General features: G+C 38.4%; 1 long non-coding RNA gene across 1 annotated transcript in view; it reads right to left on the bottom strand.

The window, feature by feature from the left end:
• Positions 1 to 1877: 1877 nt before the first annotated feature.
• LOC145723845 (uncharacterized) overlaps positions 1878 to 7661 on the bottom strand; it is a 537420-nt gene continuing 531636 nt past the window's right edge. The window contains exon 3 of the long non-coding RNA XR_014149174.1: positions 1878 to 2345. This is a non-coding gene — a long non-coding RNA (uncharacterized LOC145723845). The remainder of the gene's footprint in view (positions 2346 to 7661) is intronic.

The raw sequence follows: 7661 nt of genomic DNA, 5'->3' as shown, positions 1-7661 counted from the left end.
ACTAAGCAGTTCTGGTAAAAGGGTTTATGAGAAATTTTCTGTGACATGTATATAAATGAGCTCAAGTTAAGTTTATTGTCCATCTTAATAGCCAGGCTTTTTATATTAACCATCTCTCCCCCATCTATTATAATAAGTATATAAAGTACAAGTCTATACATTAAAACATATATCCAATCATAATCAGTTCCTAAGAATTTTCCATTTTCCCCACATAATGAAGATTTAATGATAACAGCATTATAATTTTTTTAGCATTATAATTTTTTAACATTGGTCAAGAACATGACATTCCATATAAAATGGAAAGACCATTTCCTTCTTTAATAAAGGAAGGAAGGAAGGAAGCAAAGAAGAGGGGGGAGGGAGGAAAGGAAAGTGGGAGGGAAAGAAGAAGGAAGGAAAAAAGGAAGGAAGGAAAGAAAGGAGGAAGGAAGGAAGGGAAATAGATTTTTTTGTGTGAATAAGAGACAAGACATTTGATAGAAACTCCATTCAACCATGACATAACATGGCGATTAATTTAGCTGGACACTTTGCTTCACATTTTGCATATATTTTCCACCTCCATCTTTATTTATTAATATTGAAATGACTTTAGTTTAGCACCACCTGCTAACTTAGCACCAAGTAAGATGTAATTAACCCCTCAAAATCATCATCCAAGATATTTAGATAGACCTAATTCCAATCCCAGGATGATTAGAGCATAGCTTTAGTCCATCTGCAAGTCATCTGATAAAAGTCAATTAAACTTAGTCCATAATTCTCCCACTCCTTACCTAATGGTAGCAAGTAGTATAATAGCAGATATGATTGTTTTAAGATCATCATCGTTAGAGAAGTGTCTTTTTCCTATTAAAAGAATGGGTGCTGTTTTTACACTCTTTCTAGTGGGCTAGCATCTTCTTACTTCCTTTTGGCTTTAGAAAGGAGTCATTAGAGATGCCAGTGAATTCATTAGCTAATTCTCTTCAGGTCTCAAGGTCTGTATTTCCCAAGCTAGAAACTTCTATACATATCCATTTTTCCAAGCACTTCAGCCCCTTGCCTTTTTAATCAATAGGCCATATTGACAAAATTCTAATTATTCCTAAATGTGCACACCTGTTTTGCTTTTCCTTATTTTGCTGTAAAGAACAAAATCAGCCCACTGGTTTAATAGTTTGCTTTGCTCCATTCTCTTTGAACTTTTGAAGCTTTCTCTTCAGACAGAGGGGTCTTACTTATTGATTCATTTAAAAAAATTTTTTTTAAATCAAAGAGTAAAATAAAATATTCAGCCCTGTTAATAATTATGCAAAGATTTAAAAGATTGTATAATTAGCTTGCAAAAAAAGTGTTGTTATTTTAAGCAAACTCAACAATGTACTTTGAAAAAGGCATTTCAAAATTATAACCATGCATGAAAAGTCCAGCAACTAACCAGGGTTATCTAAATGTGTCTGACACTCAGTGCTCCTTCATGCAAATAATAAAACCTTCGCTTTTGTGACCTCCTAAGCAATGCTAATTCATTCAGCCTGCTAAGAAGTCAAAGGTTTAACCATCTTCCTGCCCCACAATTTCACCAAGTTTATAATCTATGTGAAAAGATCCCAGGGATTCTGCCCAAATTAACTTACTATTGGGTATTTACACTCTCATTTTTCTCATACTTTTATTTCCCTGGTGTAATTGAGATGTAATAAACGTAGGACATGTTGGAAAAGAAAAGCAGGTGAATAAATACTCCCAAATCCAGTTCAAAGAGATTTCCTTTCATGCCAGCCTCCTGGTAAGAAAACAGATTAGATCCACATTTTTTGAACTCTCTCTGTCTAAATTGATAATACTTAGAAGGGATGTGGCATACCCAGCTACAGACTATTAGTTTAAGAAGACCCAAATAGATTTAAAAGGCAGCAACTTTTAAGTTAAAATACACACATGCACACTTTCTCCAAAAACTAATGGCACTATGGATGGAAGAAAGTAGATGGGATGGCTCCAGTTGTATGATTCTACAGTTTTAAATCCCAAAACATCACAAACTATTAAACAAATATTTAGGGCATACAAAAGAGTAGAGTCATGATAACAAGTAGCACATCACTTACTGAGAATCTTAACCTTAGTTTTCTGAATTTTGGAAATGGTTTCCTACCCTCATTTTGGATGAGATTATTTTCCCAAATACAAAGGCTGAAAAGAATAAGAAATAAGAAACATAAAAGTACTTACGACTGATCGGATGTTATTTTCTTTCATCAGCTTCAGAGATGATTTGTAGCAATTTGCAAGGTCTTCCTTGTGGGAACCATTAATATGGCCTCTGGCTATTGGTCCTACAGTATGGATGACATCTGCACATGCGAAAGGAAGGAGAAATAGCATAAGCAAGGTATTTTTCACTTTTCACATAATTAGTGCTTTATTTATTGTAGATGTTTGTGTTGGAGCCTGGAGACGAGCAAGCTAAGAATTATTGATGATGCAAATGCTTCTCTGGTAAAAAGATTTTATATAGCACAGCCTCTTAAAGTAGGCAGTTGCCCAGGAAGGTGATAATTGTGAAAGGGCATCCCCTACCAGTAAATTATTTCATTGTTGTTGGTCAGATCCAAGTGAAACAGATTATAATACAAGATGTGAATAATTGGCACCCTGGCAAAAGACAAATCCTTGGTGGGAAATAAACTGAGAAATAATTGCCTGCAAAATCAGTGTTCTGAATTGACATGGGAAAGAAGAACCAAAGTTTCACATCACTTTACTTATAAATAAGACAATAGTTTCAGGCATTGTACACAATAAAAAAGGGCAAATTTCTGAAAATGTGCCAAGATAATTTGTAACAATCAGTAATAACCTTAAAAGGAATAACTTTAAAACATCTCTACCAATTTTAATTTGCAACCTACCAAGCCTCATATATATGAGGTATGCTAGGCATAATAGTCCCTAATAATTACCTAGCTTCTGTTGTTTACTATATTAAAACTTTCAAAAAGCAATCCATACTTTCAGCCTCTATATTTAAAACACAGAATTAGATTTTTTTTTGCACTTAAAACCAGTCATTGTTGTATTTTTTTAATACCTACACACATATTTTTTCACTTAGGAACATAATGAAATGGAACTGTTCTAGTTTTAAAGTCTGTAAGGATCATAAGAAAGAACTCAGATTATAAACCAAATTACTTGAATGCCTTATAATGTCTGTTTTCCAGCCTTATCTGCTAATCTGGATTATTTGCCCATCTCATTGATGTAAGTAACAACAACTAATCACCTTTGATCAGAAAGACAAATTTGGTTTAATATTACTGTAATATTATAATGAAATGAAATTATTTGCTTTGGCCAATCAGTACCACTTCATTTCAACAATGACAAGATAAGAACACATCACAAAAGTGAGACTATGGAACAGTCTTAAATTGCATAGGAAATTTAAATAGCAGAAACTAAGTCACTAAGGGTAAAATCTTTGTTGTTTGCCTGCTAAATACTGAGGGTATCATTTGATGTTTGAGAAATCCCCAAAATGTTGATTTCAACTTTTAACTCTGAAACAGTATTAAAACCCTTGTCAGGGGGTGCCTGGGTGGCTCAGTTGTTAAGCGTCTGCCCTCGACTCAGGTCATGATCCCAGAGGCTTGGAATCAAGCACCGCTTCGGGCTCCCTGCTCTGCGGGAAGCCTGCTTCTCCCTCTCCCACTGCCCCCTGCTTGTGTTCCCTCTCTGGCTGTCTCTCTCTGTCAAATAAATAAAATCTTTAAAAACAAACAAACAAGCAAGCAAACAAAAAAACCCTTGTCAGATAATATTAAAGATGATATCTTGTGATCAAAATAGGCAGAAATGTCACCAGTGAGTTCATGCAGATGTTCTTGCACCGGCAAACCTAGCTTTAAGTTGAGAACCGCAATAACATAGGAGAGGACAAAGGGAGATTATGTTATATTTAGCAAAACCAAAAACAAAACAAAAAACCAAACAAACAAAAAACCCCAGCACACAGTGATATCATTTTTTACAATAAGAGCTGTATCTATTGAAGCAATACAAGTTCCCTACCAGATGTAGTGAATTTTTACATGAACATTTCACAATAGCTTCCATTTTGAAGCGAATGCCAGAATACGTGAAGAAGGAAGGCTGTACTTAGCTTTACTTCATTTTCCCCTTTGTGACTGCTTGTTTGTGCCCAGCTATGACATTCTAAATCCCCCAATGAATCCAAAGGGAGAGAAGCTGTAGAGTAACAACAAAGGATTCTAGAGAACAGCATTTCCCAAAAGTGGGTACAGTAAGATGTGGGTTTAAACGTCAATTACATTTGGGAATCACTGGGTGAATTTAAGTCAAAATAGCTACCTTAGTGCAGGACTTTCAGGACATTTAGTATGCAACAATGGATTATGAAACTCAACAAGAGGGGATACAGAATGGAATACATTGAAAACTATGTTTTACAGAATACTTCAAGGGACTAAATTTCCACAAATTTACCTTTGGGAAATGTTATGCCAGGACAACTCTGGCACCCTGACTGCCATTGTTGAAGGACAAGTCCATGGTTTGTTTTGTTTTGTTTTGTTTTGTTTTTTCCCCCTTCTTCCCAAATGCCTCTGTACATCAAATAATATGTAAAGAAGCAACAAGGTATGACCTTGGATTCCTTATATTGTGGATGGAGAAGGTCAAGAATAAGTGCCTCTTATCTGGGGTCATAAAGCTGTGTCTACTTGAGCCAAGTAAAAACAGGGCACAGGGGCATTAATGGGAAGGGGAAAGAGAGAGAGAGTCCATAAAAGGAAAAAATAGTGACATTTAAAAAATCCTTTTCTGGGGTGCCTGGGTGGCTCAGTCGTTGAGCGTCTGCCTTCGGCTCAGGTCATGATTCCGGGTCCTGGGATTGAGCCCCGCATCAGGCTCCCTGCTCTGCAGGAAGCCTGCTTCTCCCTCTCCCACTCCCCCTGCTTGTGTTCCCTCTCTCACTGTGTGTCTCTCTGTCAAATAAATAAATAAAATCTTTAAAAAAAAATAAAAAAAAATAAAAAATCCTTTTCTTTGCTTTTCCCTGTAGACATCATTGTCCACATAACTTAAATGGAATTTATGAAAAACTATTCCTTTCATTTTTTCAGTTCTCCATTTAATTTAAAAGTCTGAGGACAAACAGCCACTCAATGAGACTTCTCCTCAACATCAAAATATTGATCTCTGTATTTTATGCTCTATATTAAACTTACAACACCCAAGATCAAGTGTTATTATCGACCAACACAATGACCTCTCAGATCCACAAAGCTGAATGTGAATCAATGTGAGGCCCAAAAGAAAATTTCCTTCATTATTTTAGTTGTTCATAGCACTTAGGAGTGATTCTTTCACACTGAAGCGTTCCTCTTTCCCGTTATAAAACTCAGTCAGGAAGTCTGCCTTCCAATTCCAGCTTCAGCCCTGACTTGCCAAGTGGCCCAGATGAAGCCATCTATTCACTAGCCCCTGCCTTGGTTTCCTTATCCACAAAACAAATCAATACTTACACACATATTTTTTCACTTAAGAACATAATGAAATGGAACTGTTCTAGTTTTAAAGTCTGTAAGGATCATAAGAAAGTCTGCTTAGATGATCTCTGTGATTTATTCTGTGATGTGTGGCATCATTAACATTTACCTTTGTATCAGAGACAGAGGGAATACAAAACGATGCCTGGGCAGTTACAAGAGACCTTAAACAAGTGGCTTGCAAGCTTTATGAGTATTAAGGATCCCTTTTTAATATCAAAAATATCATAGACTAGTCTTTCACAATAGTAGTTTCAAAATCCATTGATTGACAAAAAGTTCCAGACAAATAGCTGTTATAACATCAATGATGCTTTGCACTAATTTACATTTTGTTGGACACAATAGCCCTTGATAGTGGATACATATATGTGAGATATATCCCTAGATAATGCTTTCACTTGGACATGCACTTGTGGATCCCTTGGTATAAACAGGATAATGTAAACAGAAGTGTTTAATTCGATTTCTGGTGCATATAGAGGCTCAATTACCACCACCGCCAGCAGCAGCAACATCCAAGACACCTTCTACACACAGGCAGAAATGACAGTCATCATCTCTGTTCTGATGTGGAAAGCATACCACACTTTAAATCCTAAGGTCTGATTAAAAGTCAGAAATCCCAGGGGGAGGAGCAAGATGGCAGAGGAGTAGGAGACCTGGATTTCTTCTGGTCCCAGGAATTCAGCTGGATAGGGATCAAACCATTCTGAACACCTACGAACTCAACAGATCAAAGAAAAGAATAGCAGCAACTCTCTGAACAGAAAAGCGACCACTTTCTAGAAGGACGTGTGGAGAAGTGAATCCGAGGTGATATTCAGGAAGATAGACGGCAGGGGAGGGGGCCTCCTTCAGAAGCTACCGGCAAGTGATAGAGCAGTGGAGGACAAAATCAGAACTTTTAGAAGTAAGCTCCGCTGAGGGACATCGCTCCAGTGGCTAAAGGGGGGTGGAACCCTCGCGGGACAGTGTGGTCTCAGGACCCTCAAGGTCACAGAAAGACCGGGGGTGCCTGAGTGCGGCAGAGCTCCCAGGTATCGGAGCAGGGAAGCCGGCTGCAGAGGCGGAGCCTAGGAGTGGGCTCTCAGCTCGGGGTTGTCATAAACCGTGATACGCGGCACAGTCGGGCTACTGCTCTTCCAGCAGGGACCCAACAAGCGGCACATCCGGGGAGACTCACCTTCCTCCCCCGGGAGGAGCAGTGCGGGAGCGCACCACAGGGATCTACTGGGTTTGGAGACTCCAGACAGGGTTGGGTGCCAGAGATAGAAACGCTCGGTCACAGGCCAGGTGAGCACGGAGTGCAGCCGGAGACCAGGGAGACGGGAGTGATTGACTGCTTTTCTCTGGGGGCTCACTGAGGAGCGGGGCCCCGAGTTCTCGGCTCCTCCAGTGCGGAGATTGGGAGGCTGCCATTTTCACTCTCCGCCTCCAAAGCAGTACGGAAAGCTTGCAGGGAACAAAAGCTCCCGAGAGCAAACACGAGCAGATTTCTTAGCCCAGACTGGCAAGGGCGGGGCTATTCCGCCTCTGGCAAAGACATTTGGGAACCACGGCAACAGGCCCCTCCCTCAGGAGATCAGCAAGAAAGCCAGCCAAGACCAAGTTTACCAATCAATGAGAACGGCAGAATGCCAGCGCTAGGGGAATACTGCACATAGCATCCATGGCTTTTTTCCCATGATTCTTTACTCTTTCAAAGTTATCTTTTTTAACTTTCTTTATCTTTTTTTTATTTTTTCCCTTTTTCAACCAACATCTTATCAATCTTATTTTAAAAAAATCTTTTTTATTTTTCATTTTTAGAGTCATATTCTATTCCTTCATAGTAGTTAACCTTATTTTTGGTATATATATATAAGTTGTTCTCTCTTTAAAATTTTGGGATACAGTTTCTTCTAACAGATCAAAGTACACCATAAATCTCTAGTGTATAGCTTTGTTATAGTCTCCTGCCTGATCACATTCTCTCCCCCCCCTTTTTTTTAAATCCTCTTCTTTCTTTTTTCAACCAACTTCTTATCTTATCAATTCCTTTTATAAAATCTTTTATAATTTCCATCTTTACAGTCATATTCCATCCCTTCATTG

The sequence above is a fragment of the Leptonychotes weddellii genome, chromosome 10 (genome assembly GCF_054177405.1).
Source record: "Leptonychotes weddellii isolate Sample4059 chromosome 10, ASM5417740v2, whole genome shotgun sequence".
NCBI lineage: Eukaryota > Metazoa > Chordata > Mammalia > Carnivora > Phocidae > Leptonychotes > Leptonychotes weddellii.
Note: the sequence above shows the minus strand (reverse complement) of the source record. Positions and strands in the feature narration are given on the sequence as shown.